Source organism: Marmota flaviventris, chromosome 6, assembly GCF_047511675.1.
Source record: "Marmota flaviventris isolate mMarFla1 chromosome 6, mMarFla1.hap1, whole genome shotgun sequence".
Taxonomy (NCBI): Eukaryota; Metazoa; Chordata; class Mammalia; order Rodentia; family Sciuridae; genus Marmota; species Marmota flaviventris.
Window position 1 is genome coordinate 115,639,879 of NC_092503.1, and position 23,853 is coordinate 115,663,731.

Below are 23,853 nucleotides of genomic sequence, written 5' to 3' on the forward strand. Positions count from 1 at the left end.
CAGTTAGGCTGAGATGCTGGACGGCTGGGGGGGAGGGGGAGGCAGAAATCACATAACCTGAGTTGTAGATTACAGGTTCAATAAGAACTACAAAAGTATTCTACTCAACATAAAGTAATAGTGAAGTGAGTGAAGATTAAAAGTTAAACTCAAGTGAAACATAAAGATATTCCTGATATTAGCATCATTCAGATCTATATGTAAAACACACACACGTTTATCAAAAAACACAAATTACAACATAAATCCAAACTTTCAATGCACATTATCAAGAAAGACTGAAGAAGAATCGGAGTCTTAGAACAGGGAATTTATGAGGTCCTTTATGAGGTCCCAGGAATAATCGATGACTCTTTTCTTAATAAAAATATATCTCCAGATGTATTCTAATCCTTTTCCAAATCTTCTATTTCCTATTCTGAAATTTATGTAAAGACCTCTGACCTACTGGGTCCTAGTCCTTAGCAATAATATACTAGGTAATACTTGCCATAGAATCAAATCCTAATATACAGTTACTGGTATGGTTTCCTCTGGACTCACAAGACCAGAATAAATAGGACAGAGCCTTAGTATGCAAAATCTTTTATGACTTTCAACTTTTACATAAATTCAAACTTTCCAAAACTGTAATAATAATGCAGAGAACTTCTGTGTGCCATTTTAACTGGATTTACAAATGGTTCTCATTTTCTTATTAAGGAAAATTTGACACTTGGGTAGTTTTTGGTTTTTGGTTTCTTTGTGGCACTGGGTATGCTAAACTAAGCAAGTGCTATACCATTAAGGTACATCCCCATCCCAGAAAATCTGGCACATTTTTGATTCCTGACCTATATGTTTTTCTTCAGGAAATGACTTCACATTCTAACAAGTCCTCTAATTTCTTTGACTCTAATTATACTATATTTATTCAATAATTACAAGGGGATTTGATGTTTCCTGAGAAAACCTCAAATTCTAATTTACTAAATGAAGTTTCCATCAAAGAAGTGATTTCTCTTAGATATTCAGCGTGCAAATTAACTCCCAAATGACTGAATTAAGATACAGGACAAAAAAATTATATAATATATGAATTAATCACCCTTCTTTCTCAATATTGTGAGTTATTCTGCACAACTCACTTGATTACCCAGTAAATCTTTACCTTGTTTGAAACAAAAAACTTCAAATAGCATATAGTTTAACTGAACTGAATTACATCATTAAACATTTTAGGAGTAGGATGTCCTGATAGCTCCAAATTACTGGTTATAGTCTAGGGGTATTTCAAAAACAGAGCTAGAATAAATTTTTTTATCAATTTTTTATCAATCTTTTATCAAGAAAAGAAAATAGAAAAGAAGAAGAGAAAAGAAAAGAAGAAGAAAGGGTAAAAAGGAAAGAGGGAGAGAAAGCAAGTAAGTAGTCTTGAGCATGTGTATGTGTTTTCCCACTGTGAAGAGATTTCAAACCTCCCTCATAGGTATATATTAACCATCTTTCCCATGTACTTTTCCCCTGGAGCAGCACATACCAAATGTAACTATTCCCCATCCCCATCATATCTCCTTAGCTTCAGGCCTCCTACTGATTTCCTGTCAGATGGTCTGCTTTTTTAAACCCTTCCAAAGAGAAGTCTTTGTATCTAGTATGCCCCACCCAACTCTTCACCTAGTTTCCCTTGTTGACTATCTAATAACCTACCATAGTGAGGCCTAGTTCAATTAGTCCTTGCAGTTAATTTTTTTTCCTCATTTTTCCCCCTTTACTCACTGCCTACATACTTCATTCTACATCCTCTGCAAAACAGTAAGACTTGTTTTTCTTTTAAATCTCTAATGAGACTTCTAAAGACAACCCATTAAGTCCCAATTTCTTGTCAAAGGAACGATTATAGCTCTGAAATCATTTATACAATTCAAATTTTGACCCAGACTAATCCCAGGAAATGTTTTTCACTCCCATTTAGATATTCTAGTTGGCACTCTTTGTTTAGAAAACTCTTAATCTTTATGTTGCAGTTTACATAGCAGCAAAAAAACATCAAAATAAGGAGTTCGAGGGGCTGAGATTGTGGCTCAGGGTAGAGCGCTTGCCTAGCATGTGCAAGGCCCTGGGTTCGATCCTCAGCAGCACATTAAAATAAATAAATAAAGATATTGTGTCCAACTACAACTAAAAAAAAAATTAAAAAGGAGTTGGAGATGTGGCTCAGTGGTACAACACTTGCCTGGTTAGCATGAGGTCCTGAACCCCATAGTGGATGTGGAAAAGGAAAAGGAAAGGGAAAGGAAAAGGAGAGAAGAGAAGAAAAAAGAAGGAGAAAAGAAGAAGAAGGAGAAAGGAATAAAAGAAAGAGGGAGAGAGAGGATTGTGCCAGTATAATAAAGTAATTTTAAAAATTCACTTGGGGGAATTTGCAGGGAAATGGATGGCATTAGAGCAGATTATGCTAAGTGAAGCTAGCCAATCCCTAAAAAACAAATGCCAAATGTCTTCTTTGATATAAGGAGAGTAACTGGGAACAGAGTAGGGATGAAGAGCATGAGAAGAAGATTAACATTAAACAGGGATGAGAGGTGGGAGGGAAAGGGAGAGAAAAGGGAAATTGCATGGATATGGAAGGAGACCCTCAGGGTTATACAAAATTACATACAAGAGGGAGTGAGGGGAAAGGGGAAAATAATACAAGGGGGAGAAATGAATGACAGTAGAGGGGGGTAGAGAGAGAAGAGGGGAGGGGAGGGGAGGGGAGGGGAGGGGAGGGGAGGGGAGGGGAGGGGAGGGGAGGGGGGATAGTAGAGGATAGGAAAGGCAGCAGAATACAACAGACACTAGTATGGCAACATGTAAATCAATGGATGTGTAACTGATATGATTCTGCAATCTGTATACGGGGTAAAAATGGGAGTTCATAACCCACTTGAATCAAAGTGTGAAATATGATATGCCAAGAACTATGTAATGTTTTGAACAACCAACAATAAAAAATTAAAAAAAAAAATTCACTTGGGATCCCATGTGTTCTTAGGAGAAGGGTCTCTAAATTGAAAGAAAGAGAAACTATTATCTGGAATGGGAAGCCCAAGTTAAAGAAGGAAAAACAGGGCATTTTCTCTCTCCTCCCCTCCCCCCCCTGCGCTTTCTGATCATTATGCAAACTGTTTCCCTCTGCCACACTCTTCCTTCACAATGTTCTGCCACACCTCAAGCCCTGAGGAATGGAGCCAGTCTTTTATGGACTAAGACTTTTGAAACCCTGGGCCTTCAAATAAACTTTTCTTCCCTAAATTTGTTCTGGTCGGGTCCTTTAGTCACAACAGCAAAAAAGCTGACTAAAACACAAATAGACACAAAACGAATAAATATCCCTACCCCTATACAGAGATGAGATATTAAGTTTTAAACCACCTTCCCATAAACATTTATTAAAAAAAGAAAGAGCTGGGCATAGTGGCACATGCCTATAACCCTAGCTACTCAAGGAGGCTGGAGGTAAGAGGATTCCAAGTTTGAGGTCAGCCTGGGCAACTTAGTAAGATCCTGTCTCAAAATTAAAATAACTGGGAAGGTAGCTCAGTGGTGGAGCACCCCTGGGTTAGATCCCCAGTACTGGGGAAAGGAGGGAGTGGGGAGGGGAAATAACTTTATAGAAATGAAAGCCAGAAGATTTCATCTAAAAAAAATGAAAAATGTGGCCATCATTAGTAATGAGTCAAACCGAAATTGTGTTATAAGATTCAATAAGAACATCAGTTATGTTGTTCTCCAAAGGAACATAATAAATCATAAGGAAATAACAGATAAAACCAAAATAAAAGAAAATTCTACAAAATTACTTACTTGTAATCCTCAAAAGCACCAAATTCATGAAAATCAAGAAAAAATTAAGGAACTGTTCCAGAAGGAAAGAGATTAATATTATAAGGTCATATGCTATAAAATACATACTGGGCTAACTGAAAAAAAAACTGAATAGGGTATAAAGATTAGACGGTAACAAAATCTTGTTAATTTCCCAAGATTTTGACCACTGCACTGGGGGGTCCTGGGGAGGGGAGTGTCAGGGATTGAACCTAGAGGCACCTAACCACTGAGCCACTTCCCAGCCCTTATTATTTTTTATTTTGAGATGGGGTCTCAACAAGTTGCTTAGGTTGGCTTTGAATTTGCAGTCCTCCTGCCTCAGCATTGCCCTTTTGCATGATGTTCTACCTCATCTTGGGTCCAGAGCAGAGGAGTGGGCTATTTATGGATTGAGACCTCTGAAACCATGAGATCCAAATAAACTTTTCCTCCTCTACATTGTTCTTGTCAGGTCTTTTGATCAAAGCAATGAAAAAAAAGCTGACTAAAAAAGGGAATGATGGAGCATATGGTTGGCAACCTACTCTCAAAAATGATTCCATAAAAAAAGTTTTTTGTGGGCTGGGTTGTATCGCAGTGGCAGAGCACTTGCCTAGCACATGTGAGGCACTGGATTCAATCCTCAGCACCGCATAAAAATAAATATATAAAATAAAGGTATTGTGTTTTAAAAAAAATTATTTGGGATTTTTTTTTGGGGGGGGGAAGTATTGGAGATTGAAACCCGGGGTACTTTACCACTGAGTTATATCCCTAGTTCTTCAAATTTTTTATTTTGAGATGGGGTCTTGTTAAGTTGCTGGGGCTGGCCTTGAACTTGCAGCCTTCCTGTTTCAGCCTCCTGGATTGTTAGAATTACTGGTATGTATCACTGTAACCAGCCGTGGGTTTTTTTGTTTTTGTTCTTTTAAAGATGAAAAAAAGAAATCAACTTAGGAGTCTGGAAAACCTAGATTCAAAATCAGGTTCAGCCTCTTACAAGTATAAAGCCTTGAAGAGAATATTAATCCCTCTAAACAAAGCTCTGTTTGTTCCATTAAGTAATGGGGATCAATCTGTGGTGAGTTAGGTGATGTTTTATAAGACACCTCAGCACAATGCTTAGCATTAATATATGCTTTTTAACTGAAAGTTATAATTTTTCTGAAGACAAAATCAGATGTTTCATTTCCACTAAAATACTTGAAAGAAAATACCCAATCCTGTCCACAAGAGGCATTATAGACTTTCAGCGATCAAGTACAACTCCCATTTCTAAATCCTACTGTGAACAATTCTATACCACAGATTCATGGTCTGTTTCTGCTTTTGCACAGAAGGAAATTCCAAAGGCCAAGCTCCACTGTCTATGTTTCCCCTTCATCTACAACCACACAGTCTAATTACAACCACACAGTCTAATTTAAAGTTATGTTTTAGTCATCCTTAAAGTTATTCTGGCCACAATGCTTCACCTTAGTCCACAAGGTAGTATAGTAGTACTTAGAATCCCACTCTCGTAATACTTTAAAAAACTGATTCACATCCAAGGCAATGCATGCTTATATGGCCTTCAGGGAGTAGAGTTTTCTTATTTCCAAACTGAAAGCAATGAGGAAAGAACTGCACAACACAAAGGAAAAGAATGATTTTTATCACCAGTAAGCAACAGAATGACAATCACATAAGGAAGGCATTTAGAAGCCTCAAATGACCCTCGTACACCTCCCAGAATCAAGAAATGGATTTGAAATGTTGTTACTTAATATAAATGTTATTGGAATAGTTCTGTTTTATTTCCCAACTATATTTTGCCTTGTACATATACATTAAAATAGTGTAACTCAAGTTCAGTCCACATATCAGTGCCACCCTGCAAACTGTCACTATAATAAGAGAAGTAGAGAAATCAAGGGTAAAAATTTACAAAATTTTATAATAACCTAAAAGAATACCTATGTTCAATATAATATAATAATTAAAGAATAGGATTTATATTTTATGCCTTTATTGTTACCGATTCTTAATCTGGTAATATGCTTGATACACAGTATCTTATTAAATCCTCATAGCAAGCCAAGTCCTGCTACTATTCTCATTCTCCAGATGAGGAAACTAAGGCTCTGAAATGTCATATAACTTACCCAAATTTCAGAGTAAATGATATGCCTGACTTCTGAATCAAAGCCCTTAATCATCAAGCCACAGGATCTTGAAAACTACATAAAATAGGAAGAGAAAACTGTCAACTTACTTAGAACTTACAGGAAAAAGAATTTTTGAATGCATGATGAATCAGATGCTGTTCAATGAATATGGGTATTTGGTTTGGTTCTATGGTATGTAAGACAGAAAGTAATAAAGATGGCTAGCTATCTCTTAGGGACTGTGCAGTCATCCATACTGTTCATGCTTCTGCTTTGTTCTTTCTGGCAAGGTTTTCCTCTGCTTCAAACTACACACAAGCACAGAAGACCCAGCCAAAACATACCTGTGTATTACCAGTTTAAATTTCCCTCTATGTCTATTAAAAGTGCACATTTCTCCAAAGTACCACAGAGATTATGGGTAAGCTACCTCATGAGTCAGGCACCTCAGAGAACCTACCTACAAAAGTTAGAAGTCATACTACCTGATTCTTGAGAAGATGGTAATAGTGTATATAAGGTTTGAGTAAAGAGTTGACTCAAGGGTTTTGTTTTACAGGAGTTAATGAAAAAGAAGAATAGAACAAAAACTGTGGGGAAAGGGAATGGAACAGAAGGAAAAACATAACTGTAACAGAACAAACAAAAAATGGAAGGATTTTAATGTATGGAACACCGGCTGAAGCCAAAACTTTTTGACAATTCTTCTAGGAAAGTAGGATTTAGAAAGTAAGAGACTTTGGGGCCAGAGGTGTGGCTCAGCGGTGGAGCACTCGCCTAGCACACGCGAAGCCCTGGGTTCGATCCTCAGCACCATATAACAATAAATAAATAAAATAAAGGTATTGTGTCCAACTACAACTAAAAAAAATAAATATTTTAAAAAAAAGAAAGAGAGTTTGTAACTGAGATCTTGGCAATACTATGGGAAGATAAGCACTTAACAGCTACCTTGTATACCCTGCATTACTCACTTGTCTTGTAGTATAGAAGAATTCTATATCCAATAAAGAGATCTCAGAAAGATTTGACAGATCAACAGGGAAACTTTATTAAATTCTACATTCAGGGAGAAAACAGCAGAACGTCAAAGAAAAGGACTTTGGAATGAAGGAGGCTATCCATTCAGAAGCAGAGTAGCAAACATTATAGGGGAAACTTTTAGAATTGTCAGTGAGGCAGGAGGGAAGCCTAAAAACTAGAAATAAGTGATAAGTTTAATTTTGAAGATGGAGGTGAGTGAAAAAGAACTCTTAGGATAGATGATTAGCATATAACTTGGAACTCAGTAAAAACCTAGATAAGAGAATTTTGTGCACCTAGAATGAAGCAAGTAAGAGAATATGGCAGCCTTTCCCAAACTTTTAGGTAAAAGGAAAGGCATGCACATGGGAAGACAGCTTCAAGGTTCAGAGATAGTTGTTTGAATGTCAGCAGAGTACATGCTAAGAGGATATAATTCATGAAGAGTGAGCAATTCTGCAAAAGGAAGGAAGTTACAAGCACAAGTAAACATCCACAGAGCAGAAGGTATATGTGAATGTGTGCTGGCAACAAAGACCTGAAACACTCGTCTCATTAAACATTTGGCATTCGAGGATTTGACATTTGGGGTTTCAGGGTTCACTGCATATAATAAATGATTTTGCTAAATATGAATTTGAATTGTCTTTATTGCAGGACAGCTGTGCCAGCTTGAGTTCCTAGGCTGGTAAGTGAGCCTAAGAAAACCAGCTTAGTATAGTTTCATGGTTTTTATTTAACACAGAACCTCAACATGTACAGTAGTACTGTCCCCATTTTAAGCTAAGAAAACTGAGAAAAATAGATGCTACTCTAATATCTTGAAGGTTTCAAAACACATCTCCTACAAATTTCAAGGATTTACTGTACAGTTATTTCAATATTTATGCCTATCTCCCAATTAGACTTTAAAAGGTTCTGTGAGTAGGGAATAAATATTTACTTTCCCTACAGTACTTATTGTAAGGCAATAAGAATAGTAGACATTTAAGAAAATTATCTTTAAACAAATGCAATTTATGTTCATAAAGCACTCATTCTCAAGTTTCAGATGCCCAGGTTTAAGTGACCTCAAGAAGAAAATAGATTAAATTAGAAGACTGAAGAACTTGCGTCTATTTAGTCTCAATTTAATTCTAGGTCTAGTCTCAACTTAGTAGAAAAACTCAAAATACAGGCACAACAAGAAAGCAGCTCCAGAAAATGTTTTCTATGAATCAAAGGTTCACATTTATATTTATGTATTTCACCATTTCCATGAAATTACATCCATTTCTACCCATAATATGTATCCATATCATTCAAAATGACATTATTTGAATGGTGAAACAACATAGATGAACTACTACAACCAATAGAAAATACATGATTACGGGTAGGGATGTGGCTCAGTGATGAAGCACTTGCTTGACATGCGTGAGGCCCTGGGTTCAATCCCCAGCATTGGGGGGAAAAAAAGAAAAGAAAAAAAAAAAACATGGTATGTTAACTACTTTAAAAATGTTTAAAGTAAAACTTAGTTTTTAACACTGCATATATAACAACAGCAAGATAGAATTCCGGGACTTGTGGCCATCTATGAGATTCCAAGCTAACATTCCTATTCTGATGAGGTCAGACTAAATGCCTTTGCAGAGACCCATCACTACTATGGAGAAACTGCATTAATAATAATGTTCAAACATTTTATATTGCTACACATGAATGTCACAGGACTAAACAGAAGCTTGATTTGTGGACTGCTGTATTGTGTTAGGCTATGCTGCATCACATTGGTTAAAACTGCAGCACAAAAGCAAAGTCTGGCATTTAAGAGAATTCTGAAAGTAAAATGGGAATGCTACATCTTGGTACTCATTATTCCATTCTACTCAGGAAGGACTTAGCTCTTTAATTCTTCACAAAGTAACCCTTTCACTAACACCTTTAACCCTTGGCACTAATTTGTTTAGTGCCAACAAATTAGCACTAAACCTGAGTAAAAAATTGATCTTAGAACAGAAGGAAAGATATGGGATTCTGCAGCCCTTTAACCCTGCTTGTACCTTAAAGCTAAGGTTCAGGGTTTACCTTTGAGGATAAAATTATGGAAACCAGCCATCTTAAGGCTTGGAAAATACCTTGGGTAGGGGGGAGCTTTGAAGAGAAATTTCACCATAATTCACATCTACCCATACGGAAATTCACCTTTGTTAAACGTGAAATAAATATAAGGTACATTCACCTATCTGGGGGTCTTTAAAAGCCAAACAAGGCATCTTACAAGTGTGGAAGAAACTCTAATTTATATTTAACCAAAACTTCATTGTTAGAACTATGTCAGATCAATTTTGTTTCTAAGTAAAAATCAATTCTAATTCTATCTTAAGTCAAATATTTAGCTCCCAGGATTGATAATTAGAGAGATAGTGATATAGCATGATTTTTAAATTTTTTTCATTTAATATTTCTCAGTAGACCTAAATGAGCAATTTTTCAAAACTCCTATCTATACTGAAACTTTACCAGTCTAAAAACACATGACTAAAAAAAGACTAACATTAAAAAAAAATTCTGTGACACCTTTTCTGCTCATAATTCTAAATTCTTCGCTCCAAGAAAAAAAAAATCAAAAATTTAATTTTGGTGCTCACTTTGGCAGCACATATACTAAAATTGGAAAGATACAGTGAAGATTAGCATGGCCCCCGAGCAAGGATTACACACAAATTCATAAAGCGATTTTTGAAAGACAATGGAATGAATCTGACATAACTCTCCTATGTACATATATGGATACACCATAGTGAATTTCAACATCATATACATCCACAAGACTGGGACCCTAATTAGAATAAGATATACTCCATATTTGTATAAATATGTCAAAATAGACTCTACTGTCATTGTATAACTAAAAAGAATAAAAACTTTTTTTAAAAATCTAATTCTGAATTCCACTGATTCAGTTTCCCTATTTGATTTGTATACAAGATTTCTGGACTGACTATAAGGAAACAAATCATACAGTATAATGCCCTATATGTCCAATACATAGAATATTTAAATTTTCTCCAAAGGCACAAGCATAAAATATCCCACTAGGAATATGTACCAGGATTGTGCTACCTTTCCTTATAATTTCAACCTATATACAATTTGCATATGAATAAAGTACTGACAAGTTTCCTACATCTTATCAACAACTAGGATATAGGTTCTACTACATTTATTAGGTAAAAAGCAGGTAGCAACTCTATTTGCATTCTATTCATTTACTTCAAACACATGCAACAATTTTCCCAAATCATTTCAGAATACTACAGCCAAGTTTTCTGCTTGAGTGAAAAACAAATCTAGACCACCTATTGCAGTCTGGATTTTAAATGTCCCCCAAGGGTCCACAGGCTCAAGGCTTGGTCACCAATTTCAAGGCTTGGCACTGTTAGGAAGTGAGGCCTATTAGAAGAAAGACTACTGGGGGGCATGCCATTGAAGGGAATACTGGGACCTGGCCACATCCTGTTCTTTCTGCTTCCTGACCACCATGAAGTAAGCAGCTCTGCTCCACTATGCATTCTTTGCCATAATGCTCTGCCTTCACCACAGGCCTAAAGTAACAGGGCCAAGTGAACCATAGACTGAACACTCTAAAACCAAAAACCAAAATAAACGTTTACTCCTTATTAACTGATTTTCTCAGGTATTCTGTCATAGTAACAAAAAGCTAACAAACCACCCAGGATTGTTTACCAACTGCTTCTATTATTAGACTGTGCATATTAAGAAGAAATAATGTAAATGCCTACAGGTTCATACTTTACCTAATGCCTCACAAAATTATTTGATCCTCACAGATCTCCTGTTATCATCATCCTCACCAAACAAAACAACAATCTGAGAATTTTAAGCCATTTGACCAAGGTCACAATAATGAACAAAAGGAGGGCTAGAATTCAACAAATTAAAAAAAAAAAAAAAAAGGTATCTAGTCCAGAGCATTACAACAAAGGTATAATATATGGCAAAACATTTCCCCTAGAATTGGCAAGTGATGAAAAAAATAATTTGTTCTAGAGGGGTTAAAAATGTGTTTTTCCTGAAAGATGGAGGAAACTTGCTCAATACATAACAGAAAGACTATAATATCATCTCAAACATAGTCATCAGTTCTAACCACATCAGACCAAGATAGCAACAGAGGGATAAGTGGCCAGGAAAGCCATAGGCCATTTTGTTTTTCTGAAATGAGAAAGATCTTCAGGTAAAGAAATTCCACAATCATTTGTTTACTCCCAGCAAATACTATGATCTTTAAGGACTGTCCGTTCTTATCTACAATTGCTTCCTTCCTCCCCACTCTCCATCTTAAGGTCTGGTTTCCACACCAACTATTCTTAATGAAACTATCCTAAAGCATAATTCTTGATTTGAAAGCTAAAGCCTCAATGAAATATATTAAACCACCTTGAAAATGTGTATAAAATTATAAGCATTTTCACATTCTGATAAAGTCACAGATTTCCTCAAATTTTGAAATGTTGGGACTCAAAAGATAAATACTGTTCTCTAAAGTTACAAATGACAATATTAATTATTAAATATGATGATCATTATTCATTTATTTTAATATCTCTATCTCACTTGATACCATTTAACACTCAAGCTTCGAATCTTAAAATAACTCCTTTCTAAAATCTAGGTTACTGGTATCATCTAGCAACTGACAGTCACACCTCTGTGACTTGATATATCTACTTTTCTTTCCCTCTAGAACCTGAGCATTCCTTATGCTCCTATATTACTTGCCTACATCAGTAATTCTCAAAGAGTGGTCCCCAGACCAAAACAGCACTTGGGAACTTGTTAGACATGCAAATAGCTCTGGCCCCACTCCATGCTGACTACATTTTAAACTCCAGGGAATGGGCCCCAGCAATATGTGCTGTAACAGGATCTCCAGTTATGTGGGTATTTTAGAACTACTGCATAATGAGCCTAATTCTATTTTGCCTTTCAAACATTTAATGAACACCGAGTATGTGAAGGATCTCATTTTAACATGGAAATTTCAAAAACTGATTTTAGACCTTTCACGCCGTTCCAAATTCTAAGTACACCACAGAACATATACAGTTCCTACATTACCCAAACCAAAGTCATCAATACTTCTTCACCCCCAAACCATGCTCCCACCACAAATCAATATTCTTATCTGTTCAGCAGCTGAAAACCCTACAGTCCCATTTACTTCTTCCTCTTTTTTTGCATGTGACTTTCAATGAGAACCCAAAGACTCTTATCCCAGTATAATTTAGATTTCACCCCTTGTTCCCCGTTCCCATAAGAACATCCTAATCTGGGATTTTATGATATCTACTGCACAAATCTAATTGTTAATTTCTCCAGAGACAAGTGGCAGAGCCAGAAATGAACCCAGAGGCTACATGATTCCAGAATCCAAGCTCTCACCTATTAAGTTACATTGTTTCCTTGGAGTATACTAAAGCACTGACATCATTTAACTCACTAATTTTTTAAAAAATATTTTGTTTTCTAGTTGCAGTTGGACACAATACCTTTATTTTATTTACTTATTTTTTATGTGGTGCTGAGGATCAATCGAATCCAGCACCTGGCACGCGCTATGCCAGCACTCTACTGCTCAGCCATAATCGCAGCCCCTTAACTCCCTATTTAACACATTAAATGGCTTAAAATCGGTTATTAGTCCACAACAGAACTTATTACTTTGGGTGAAAAAAAATGACCCAAATAAGAGGGTCAATCAAAACTGATCCAGAACAAACAAACATCAGAATTAGCAGGCAAGGACATTAAAACATAGTGAATAACTATTCTGCCATGTTCAAAAAGTTGAACAGGAGATATAAAAGATATAAAGACTCAATGTGAACCTCTAGAGATGAAACCTGTAACTTCCAAACTAAAAAATCCCCAGGAAATTACAAATTACCGGACTGGTAAACATGAAGATGTAACAAAAGAAACTACCAAAAACAACACAGAGAAACAAGAGGAGGATATAACAGCCTCAGTTAACTATATATAGGATAATTTCAAGTGACCCAATATGTGTGGAGGAGATTATTAAATGTGAAGAAATAACAACTGTAAGGTTTTCATATTCAATGAAATGTATAAGAATAGCACCCCAAGAATTTCTATGAACTGCAAGTATGAGACAGGCAGAAAATTACACCAAGGTATATCATAATTAAATCACCTGAAATCTGTCATAGAGAACACATTAAAGCACTCAGGGAAAAACATACCTTTTAAATACAGAAGAAGAAAAATAAGGACAATAGATTACTCATCATAAACAATTCAAAAAAAGATAATGGACAACATCGTTTAAAATACCCTGGGGGGGAAAGACCAACTTATAACTGTATACCCAATGCAAATATTTTCAAAACAAAGGCTACAGGCCAAGCACAGTGATGACATCTTTAATCCCAGTGACTTGGGAGGCTGAGGCAGGGGGATCATAAGCTGGAGGCCAGTCTTAGCAATTTGGCAAGATCCTCCCCAAAATAAAAAATGAAAGGGCTAACGATGTAGGCCAGTAGTAGAGTACCCCTCGGTTCAATCCCCAGTACCATCAAAAAAAAAGCAAAGCTAAATGAAAACTTCTTCAAAGTTTTAAAAACAATTTATCACCAGTGGTGTTCCATGATAAAAAATGATAAAGGAAATTCTTCGATAGAATGAAAAATGATTATCCAATAGGAAGAGCAGTAGACAGTTATTACAGTTAACTATAAGACTTTTTTCTTAATTCTCTTTAAAATATAATTGACTACTGAAACAAAAAATAGTAACAAGGTAGTAAAAGTTTCATAAAATATACAAAAGCAAAATGTATGACCATTGGGTATGTGGGAGACTCCCCGCTGAAGTTAAGTTTCCATCTCCCGAGAATATCATGTAATCCCTTACCCCTCCTCTCCAAAGGATGCCAAGCCAAACAGCGCCAAATTCAAAGGTTTTCTCAACCAATCCCCGTGGAACACAGTGTCCTCTTGCTGTTCTTGAGTCACCCTGCCAACTGGCACCCGTCACATGGCCTACACAACCCTTCTTAAGCCGAAGCTTGCAAGCTCACAGCTCTCTGCCCTCTTCCTCTCTGCTCTTTGCCCTCTTTCTCTGTGCCCTCTTCCCTCTTCCTCTTCTTTCTCTCCTCTCTGCCCTATACTATAACCATTATTTGGATCCATAGAAAGGATTCTTTATATGGCAAACATGGTAAAGGATTATAAAGGATTCTTTATATGGATCCAAATAATGCAAAAGGTTATCAGATTTAAAAAAAAAAAAAGTGAGATCCAACATGCTTCCTAATAAGAAAAGCATTTTTAAAATAAATTTATTTGTTAATTTATTTGGTAATGAGGATTGAACTCAGGGGTGCTTTACACAGAGCTACATTCCCAATCCTTTTTTAAAAATTTCAAACAAGGCCTTGCTAAGTTGGTGAAGCTAAGGCTGGCCTGGAACTTATGATTCACCTACCTCTTCCTCCCATGTACCCAGTATTATAGGCATGTGCTACCACACTGGGCTAAAATTTATTTATTTTTAATAGAACATATTTACAGGGCACACTGTGATAATTCCATACCATCTTAACAAGTAATGATCTAATCAGGATATTTCAATTTTCTTAAACATTTATCATCTTTGTGTTGGGAACCTTCAAACTCCTTTCTTACATGATTATTTGTTGTAAATTATAGTCATCCTCTTGTGCTGTAGAACATTACAACTTATTTATCCTACATTTTGGTACCCATAATCTCACCTCCCTTATTCCCTAGCCCACCATTTCTAGTCTCTAGTGACCACTATTTGAAATCAATTTTTTAGGTTCCACATGAGTGAGAACATGTTCTATTTCTCTGCCTTATTTAACTCACTATCCTCCAACCACCCATGTTGCCACAAATGACAGAATTTCATTCCTTTTTATTCATGTACCACATTTTCTTTATCCATCTGCCTGCCCATGGATGAACACCTCAGGTGATGCCATTATCTCTGCTATTGTGAATAGTACTACAATAAACATGGGAGTACACGTATCTCTTTGGTATACTGATTTCCCTTCCTTTGGATATTTATCCAGTAGCTGGATGCCTAGATCACAAGCTAACAATGACAATTCACAAAATCCTGAGTCATAACGATAGCTTATAAATCAGAAGTGAAAGTGTCTCATTCAGTCACACAGAGCTCAAGTATTCCTACATAAAAACTGACCTTTACAACATATTTTAAAAAGGTTCCCTTGGTTGCAGGTTTAAATAAAAAATAAAAATAAAGCTTGTGTGCCTTAATTTCCCCCATCATTCTCCCACTCTCAATCTCTGCACAGAACACCTTGTATTTATTTTCATCTAAAACACACACATAGAACCCAGGCAGGCTTTCAATAGTGTTACTAAACAAAGCATATCAACCCTTTGAGACACCAAAAATACCACTCCTATATTAGGCTGGTTCTCTAAACTTATAACAAAACTAGAGTAAAACTGAACAAGAACAGGGAATTAAACAGCAATGCCTTGGGTGCCCACATATCTCAGTGAAAAGCAGTACAAAAAAAAAAGACTACGTCTTCCTTAGCTCAGCATATTAACTCCAAAAAAAAGACTGCTTAAAATAAAGTCATATATTTAACTATTATAAAACAGTATTTGAGATATTAATTTTTGTTTTACAAATATACCATTTGGTGTGTCCAAAAAGTAAGTGATTTCCACTAATAAGTCTATGTCAATGATGTTCCCATGCAAATTTTTCTGTTGCCCCGAATTACCTGCTTCCACTATATGGTTTACCTGTAACAGGGGTCTTTTTGATTTGTCCTTCTCTGTCCCCTCTCTTTTGCTCTTCTTCCCCTCATTAATCCCTTGGCTTAATCTTTACTTTAGATTCACCTAACCCAGAATATCTGGTGCCCTTGTAATGCCCCTCCTTAGTCTTTAGTTAACTGGCCACAGAGGGTATTTCTGACACAGATAAAAGGACACATGCCCATTGATGACAAAGATGCCAATGAACACACAGCCTTCCTGCCCTACTCTTTTCCCCAAAAAAGCCCCCTGTGGCTGGGCATGGTGTCACACACCTGTAATCCCAGCAGTTTAGAAAGCTGAGGCAGGAGGATCTCAAGTTTGAGGACAGCTTCAGCAACTTAGCAAGGCCCTAAGCAACTTAGCAAAACCCTGTCCCAAAATAAAATAAAAATAAAAAGGAGGGCTGGGGTTATGGCTCAGTGGTAGAGTGGTTGCCAAGCATGCATGAGGCACTGGGTTCGATCCCGGTACCACATAAAAATGAAATAAAGGTATGATGTCCATCAACAACTAAAAAAATAAAATAAAAAGGACTGGAGATATAATTCAGTGGGGAAAGTGCTTCTGGATTCAATCATCACCAGTGTACTTCCCCCACTTTAAAAAAAAAGGCTCTTTGATCCCCTAAGATGAAGCTTTGAGGAGCTAACCCCTCCATCTTCTTCAGGGTCACCTTTGATTAAACCTGATTCTTTCCTACCAACTACTGAGGCAGTACCAGGCTAGACATTCCAGTAAACATCCCCAGCCAAAAAAGTAACCAGACTGTCCTTATCTAAGCTCCTAAACTGCTATCCAAACTATAAGAGGCAACATCTCTAAAACATAATACCTCAGTCATCACATTTACAAGTTTTGACTTTTAATGAAGACACACTGGGCCTAAGGGAAGGACACAAAGTTTGTTCTCATTTGTGTTCCCTCCCCACCCGTGTGTGTGTGTGTGTGTGTGTGTGTGTGTGTGTGTGCGCGCGCACATTCTTTATATATTAAATTAGAGACAGATTTCACTGAGTAGCTGAGCACCTCGCTTTTGCTGAGGCTGGCTTTGAACTTGCGATCCTACTGCCTCTGCCTCCTGAGCCACTGTGATTACAGATATGTGCCACCTTGCCTGGCTTGATGTCTTTATTTCAAAGCTTTACATTCAATCCTATTTTTTCTTCAAAGTAAGTGGTATGAAAAATAGAAAGCATATTCTATGCTTTCCTTGTGTCAATCCTAAATTCTAGAGTTTACTTGACATATCAAATAAAAACAGAATTACAATATTTTTACAGTAGATGGAAATACAATACCAGAATCAATTTATGGAGCTAACTAATAAACAATTAGTCTATGGAGGTCTAATCAGAAACACCTGTATTTGAGTGAAAAGTGCAGCTAAACTTCAAAACAGTCTTAAGCCATTGGTGGCTAAAATATTATTATCACCTTAAAACAAAACAACATTCACATAAGATTACAAAACTTTACATTGTTCTTCATGATTTCCAAGACTCTTTGGGGAGGAAGTGTCCCTATTATGTTGAAAATTTGGCTTTCCATATTAGAAAATCAGAGTCTAACATGGACTTCCTAAACATGAACAGCTCAAAACTCAAAAAAATGCAGCAGCCACTGGTTAAATTTGGAGAATTTTGCTAACACATATCTCAAATGATCATGAAGGAAAAAAAATAGATTAAAAAAAAAAGACAACTTTTAAAATTTAGTCACACAAAGGAATTTAGAAAATCATTTTGTGAAGGTAACCTTTACTATTCTTTCTTCCAAAAGGTGCTAATCTTTCATAAGGGATCTTGTTTGTAAGTAAAAGAGTTAAAACCCTATCTTCTTATTCCCAAATGAGTATCAGTCCCACTCAGAAGTGCCATGTTTTATTTAAAACATATTCTTTCTCAGTAACCACTCTGTTCTAATTGGCAAGACAAAGCCAGGTCCCTGAAGCACATAGCTCATTACATTCAGTTTGGATTACAAAAAACACAATGAAACAAACTGCATCGAAATGTACAAATTAACAGTTCAGGAGTATGGAACTGGATGGTGGAATTAGATTGTAATTTGGAACAAAATCCACAGGGAGTCTGGGGAACAAATCACTAGTGTCTCTATAAACTATACAAGGTTTCTAAATGAGCAAATACCCGATGCAGAGGACAGGCTTTTCCATAACTCAACCAAATTGCTAAATAAGGGTACAAGAGTTTTTTTCAACACTATTATGCACATATGTATGCGAGAATGGAAATACCAACAACAAGGTTTAACAAATGAAATCCACAGGTTGTACTATCTAAATATGAAAACTCATCTTTGCCTTCCCACTGAAAATACACAGACCTACAATTAAATCATACTTCTAAATTCTTTTTTTTTAATCTTCTGAGAAGTTAAACACAGAAAACTAAATAAGAAATGGTTCTTCATAAGCAGTGCAGAGAGCAAGGTTAATGAGCTAAAAGTTATATGAACAACAAGAAAGATGTTAACAAATTAAAATTTCACCACCAAAAGAGAAAATGTGTTAGACAAAAACACTGGCATCACACATGCATACCTTCTAGCACTGTTTCTCCCTTGATTTTCCCATGAGGTCTAGAGACAAACTGTATCTGAACCAAAAGAAAAAAGCTCAGGAAAAGCCTGTACTCCTAATCTACATACAAATGCAAAAAAAAAAAAAAAAAACAATATTACTGGATCTTCATATTACAATCCCATGTAAATCTACATCTGAGTTTTTACAATATATTCCCTCTAAATCTACTATCTTCATTCCCGGTAACATCAGAGAGTAGAGAAGATTAGCACTGGAGACTAAACATCTAAAGTCAATCTCAGTTCTTCACCTTAAAATTCATTTAATTTTGGAATGTGACAATCCATTTCAGCTGCAGTTTGCTTATATGTAAAATCATTAGCATTCTGTGGATCAAATGAGATGATACTGTATAAAAGGACATCATAAGATAAATAGCCTATGGCAATCTTAGTTACTATTGCAATTATTTCATTTCAGAATTTCATTGCCTATTGAAAGACAAAAATGTAATTGTCCATACCGTTCCTTCACCTTTTTCACATATAATAATTCATTTTTTTTAATACCAAGGATTGAACTCAGAGCGCTTAAGCACTGATCCACATTCCCAGCTCTTCGTCACTTTTAACTTTGAGACAGGATCTTGCTAAGTTGCTGAGGCTGGCTTTTAACTTGCAATCCTTCAACCTAAGCCTCCCAAGTCACTAAGATTACAGTAGTGTATCATCATATCAGGCTTCACATATAATAATTTTTGTTCTAAGTATCAACCTTGATACTTTTTGATTATGTACCATTTTTCATTTTCCCGAAACCACAAGTCTTATTTTTTTCAAATCTGAACTCTTAAGGTTGTTTTTGGTTTTCCTCCCATACTGGATTGAACCTGGGGCTCAAGTATGTGAGGCAAGTCAACTACTGAACTACATCCAGCCTGACCCCCTCCCCACTTATTTATTTGTACTCTATTTCATTTTGAGAAAATGTCTAAGCTATCCAAGAGTACTTCAAGCTTATAATATTTGCTTCCACCTTACAAATAGCTGGGATTTCATTGTGTGTACCACCACCGCAGACTTAAGGTATTTTTTCTCCTCTGAATCTAAAATTTACTCTAAAAGAAAACTAAGATATTTAAAATAAACTTTTGACAATAGTTAAGATTTTTAATATATAATTAGATCTACTAAACACTGTACAAAATTAACTAGGCATGAGACTTTTAAATGATATAAAATATTGTACAGGTAAAGATCATTTTATTCAGATCAGAGCCTGAAAATAATATTTTACCTTTTATTCATCATTCCTTTTATGGATAAAAATTTAAATTGAAGGGGGTTATAATCAGGTAAAGTGTCCAAAATGTTCACACACAAAGGAAACAACAAGAACAAGAATTACTCTAAAGGAGGACTCAAGGTGGCAGGCTAAAGGAAGCCTGCATTCCTAGTTGCTTCATGGCTCAGGATTCAAGCAGCAGGAGTGCGGCTTCTCTGCAAGGCAGGTAGGTTAAAGAGAGATTTCACTAAAACTCAATACTCAAGGTATCTTAAAGACTCAGAAATTTGGGTTCATTCAACAAAGAAAGACTACATTGGAGCCAATTCAGAAGCCGCAGCAGCGCTGGTTCAACATAGGCGGAGGGGGAACACAGAGAGAAACGCAATGGACAGATTTAGTACAGAAAACCTGAGGTCAGAAAAGCAGCTTGCCCTTAGCTGATCCAGAGACTGCACTGTGCAAGGTGCTCGAAAATTTTCCCAGGTTTCCCAACTGGCCATGAAGAGCTGAGGTAGGAGCCACCTTGAGATGGCCACACTACAGCTGCAGCTTAGAGTTGAAGGTTTGAACAAACATGGTTACAATGTCCTGGGTCAAGCACCTTCCACATATTGTAGGGTGTACCTAGCGGAACAGGAGTAAAACATGCACAAAGAATATTTTACCCAAGGAGATTCAAGTCAGAAAAGCAAAAGGGAAGCCCAACTCACTTCCCCCTTGAGTTTATCAGCTGACTTGACCAGATGAAGCAGGTCGAGAATCTGAAGATGAGGTTGTGAATACACTCAGGGACTAAGCCTGGGACGGTGGAAAGACTGTGTTTATGGGCATCAGAAGGATTGTCTCCCCTGCTCTATGAGTAGAATCCTTCCAAGGCTCCAGAGATCTAAAGCTTTCAAAGGCTCCCAGCAAAGATCAGCAACTGCCAAGACCTCGGGTGTGTTGATCTAATCTCTCCAGAGCAGAAACCACCTAGCAAAGACCGAAGACCTGATCAGATCTAAGCCCCACCTGCTGGAATTCCACTCATAAAACTCTGCAGCATCCCCATCCTGGGAGTACATCAGTCTGATCTGTGAAGACAAAACCCCAAATGACAATACTTCACATCCCACTCTATCTCATACTGTAGAGAAGAAAAGCTGAGAATTACCTGAATCAGCTTCAGACTTAGGCCACTCCAAATCGCAACATGAATGAGATGGACATCCAGAGACAGTATCATTCAGAAATCCAAAGTAGACCAGATTAAAAAAAGAACCTTCCCACAACACATTATAATTAAAATGCCTAACGTACAGAAGAGAAAACCACCAGGTCACATTAGAGGCAAGCTGATCAGAATCACTTCTGATTTCTCAGCACAAACTCTACAAGCCAGAAGGGCTTGGAATGATGTGTTCCAAGTCCTAGGAAAAAAAATTACTGTCAACCAAGAATGCTATATTAAGCAAAGCTATCAAATTCAAAATTAAAAATGAAATAAAAACCTTCCCAAATAAGCAGAAACTATTCCTGGGTACTAAACTGGCACCTCAAAACTTAAATATTGCACGCAGAAGAAAATGGGGGGAGGGCCTCAGAGCACACAAAAAGAACAAATCTCATTTGAAAAGTAGTTAAGCAAATGAGAAACATGACCAAATTTAACATGAGAAATAAATCAAAATGGCAAGAATAAACATCTCTATAATAACATTGAATGCAAATGGCCTCGACTCTCCAATTAAAAGACACAGGCTGGCAGAATGGTTGAAAAACCAAAATCCAATTATATGTTGTTTGTAAGAGACACACCTTGCAGTCAAAGACAGGCTTAAAGGGAATGGATAGAAATTGATATACCATGAGAAAGGAGCCAGAAATTAAGCAGGAGTAGCTACTCTTATATCTGACAAGCAGGTTTTATACCAAAATTAATCATAAGAGACAAACAAGATCACTTCATATTGGAAAAGGGAACAATCCAACAAGAAGACATAATAGTAATAAATATTTATGCTCCAAATGTGGGTGTACCTAATTACATAAAAGAGATACTATTCAAAATTAAGCCTCACACAGGCCCCAGTACAATAATACTGGACAATTTCAACAGACCTCTCTCACCATTAGGTCATCCAGACATAAACTCACTAAAGACTCTTCGGACCTGAAAAATATTATAAATCAAACGGACATATCAGACATCTATACAATACTTCATTCAACAACACCTGAATACACTTTCTTCTCAGTGATTCATGGAACCTTCTCCAAAACAGACCATATTTTAGGCTGCAATGCAACGCTTAGCAAATACAAAACAACTGATATAATTCCTTGCATCTTATCAGATCACAGTGGAATGAAATTAGAAATTAACATGAATAAACCCTACAGAACCTATATAAATAAATGGAGATTCAATAATATTCCTTTGAGTGATGAATGTGTGATAAAATAAATCAAAAGATAAATTTAAAAATAATATTAAGACTCAAATGAGAATAATGATATAATATACCAGAACCTCTGGGACAGACTGAAGGCAGTTCTAAGAGGAAGTTTATAGGTATGAGTGCCTACATAAGAAAATCCAAAAAAATTCCAAATAAACAAGCTAAAGGCCCTTGAAAAAGAAGAACACATCAATTCCAAAACCTCCAGAAGGAAGGGAATAATTAAGATTACAGCTGAAATCAATGAACTTCACAATAAAAAACAATTCAAGGCTTGATGAAACATAGTTGGTTCTTTAAAAAGATAAATAAGATTGATAAGCCCATAGCCAAACTAACCAAAAGGGAGAAAATCACAAATTAATGAAATTAGAGATGAAAAAGGAGAAATAACAGACATTTCAGAAATCCAGATTAGTAGAGAGTATTTTGAAAATGTATGCTCCAATAAAATGGAAAACCAAGAAGAACACATTTCTAGACAAACATCATCTGCCAAAACTGAATCAAGAGGCACAGAAAATCTAAACGAACCAATAACTTGTAATGATAGAGAAACAATAATAAAAAGCTTTCCAAAAAAGGAAAATACAGGACCAGATGGATGCTCAGCTGAATCTGACCAAGCCTTTAAAGAAGAACTAATGCCAATAATTATTCAAATTATTCCCTGAAATACGGAGGGAACGCTTCCAAATTCATTTATAAAGCCAGTATCACACTCATACCAAAACCAGATAAGGACACATCAAGAAAACTATTGACCAATATCCCTGATGAACTCAAATAAACGTATACTTAAGAAAATATTAGCAAATTGTGTTCAACAACATATTAAGAAGGCTGTACACCACATTGAAGTTGGTTTTATTCCAGAGAGGCAGAAATGGCTTAATATACACAAATCAATAAATGTAATTCATCACTTTAACAGAATTAAGGACAAAAATCACTTAGTAATCTCAATAGATGCAAATAAGGTCTTTGACAAAATTCAGCACCCATTCAAAATAAAAACACTGGAAAAAATAGGGATTAAAAGGAACCTACCTCAACATCATAAAGACTATATATGAAAAAACCAAAGCCAACCTCACAGTAAATGGGGGAAAAAACAAAAAGCCATTTCCTTTTAAATCTGGGACAAGACAAGGATGTCCATGTGCCCCACTCCTATTTAATACAGTGCTAGAAATTCTAGCAGAGCAATTGACAAGAGAAGGAAACAAAAGGGACAAAAATAGGAAAGAAAGAAGTCAGATTATCACTGTTTGAAGATCATATAATTCTATACCTAGAAGATTCCAAAACAAAAACCTCCCCCAAAACACTGCTAAAGATAATAAACAAATGTGGCAAAGTATAATAAAAAAATGTGGCAGGTTACAAAACCAACATTTTAAAAAAATAGTTTTTATATACTAACAACGCGTCTGCTGAGAAAGAAATCAGAAAACAATTCCATTCACAATAGGCTCAAAGAAAATCTAGGAATAAATCTAAGCAAGAACATGAAAGAACTCTACAATGAAAACAATAGAACACTGAAGAAAGAAATTGAGGAAGACCTCAGAAGATGCAAAGACCTTCCAATTTCATGGAAAGCAGAATCAATACTATTAAAATGATCATGCTACAAAAAAGCAATATACAGATTCAATGTAATTCCCATCAAAATACCAATGACACTCTTCAAAGAACTTTAGAAAAAACAG

At 36.2% G+C, this 23,853-nt stretch overlaps 1 protein-coding gene and 1 pseudogene across 1 annotated transcript in view; one reads left to right on the plus strand and one right to left on the minus strand.

Annotated features, from left to right (window-relative positions):
* Window positions 1–23,853, minus strand: part of Zfand3 (zinc finger AN1-type containing 3) — a 313,535-nt gene that overhangs the window by 187,008 nt on the left and 102,674 nt on the right. The gene's annotated exons all lie outside the window — the stretch shown is intronic.
* On the plus strand, window positions 9,627–9,727 carry LOC114099438 (U6 spliceosomal RNA; annotated as a pseudogene).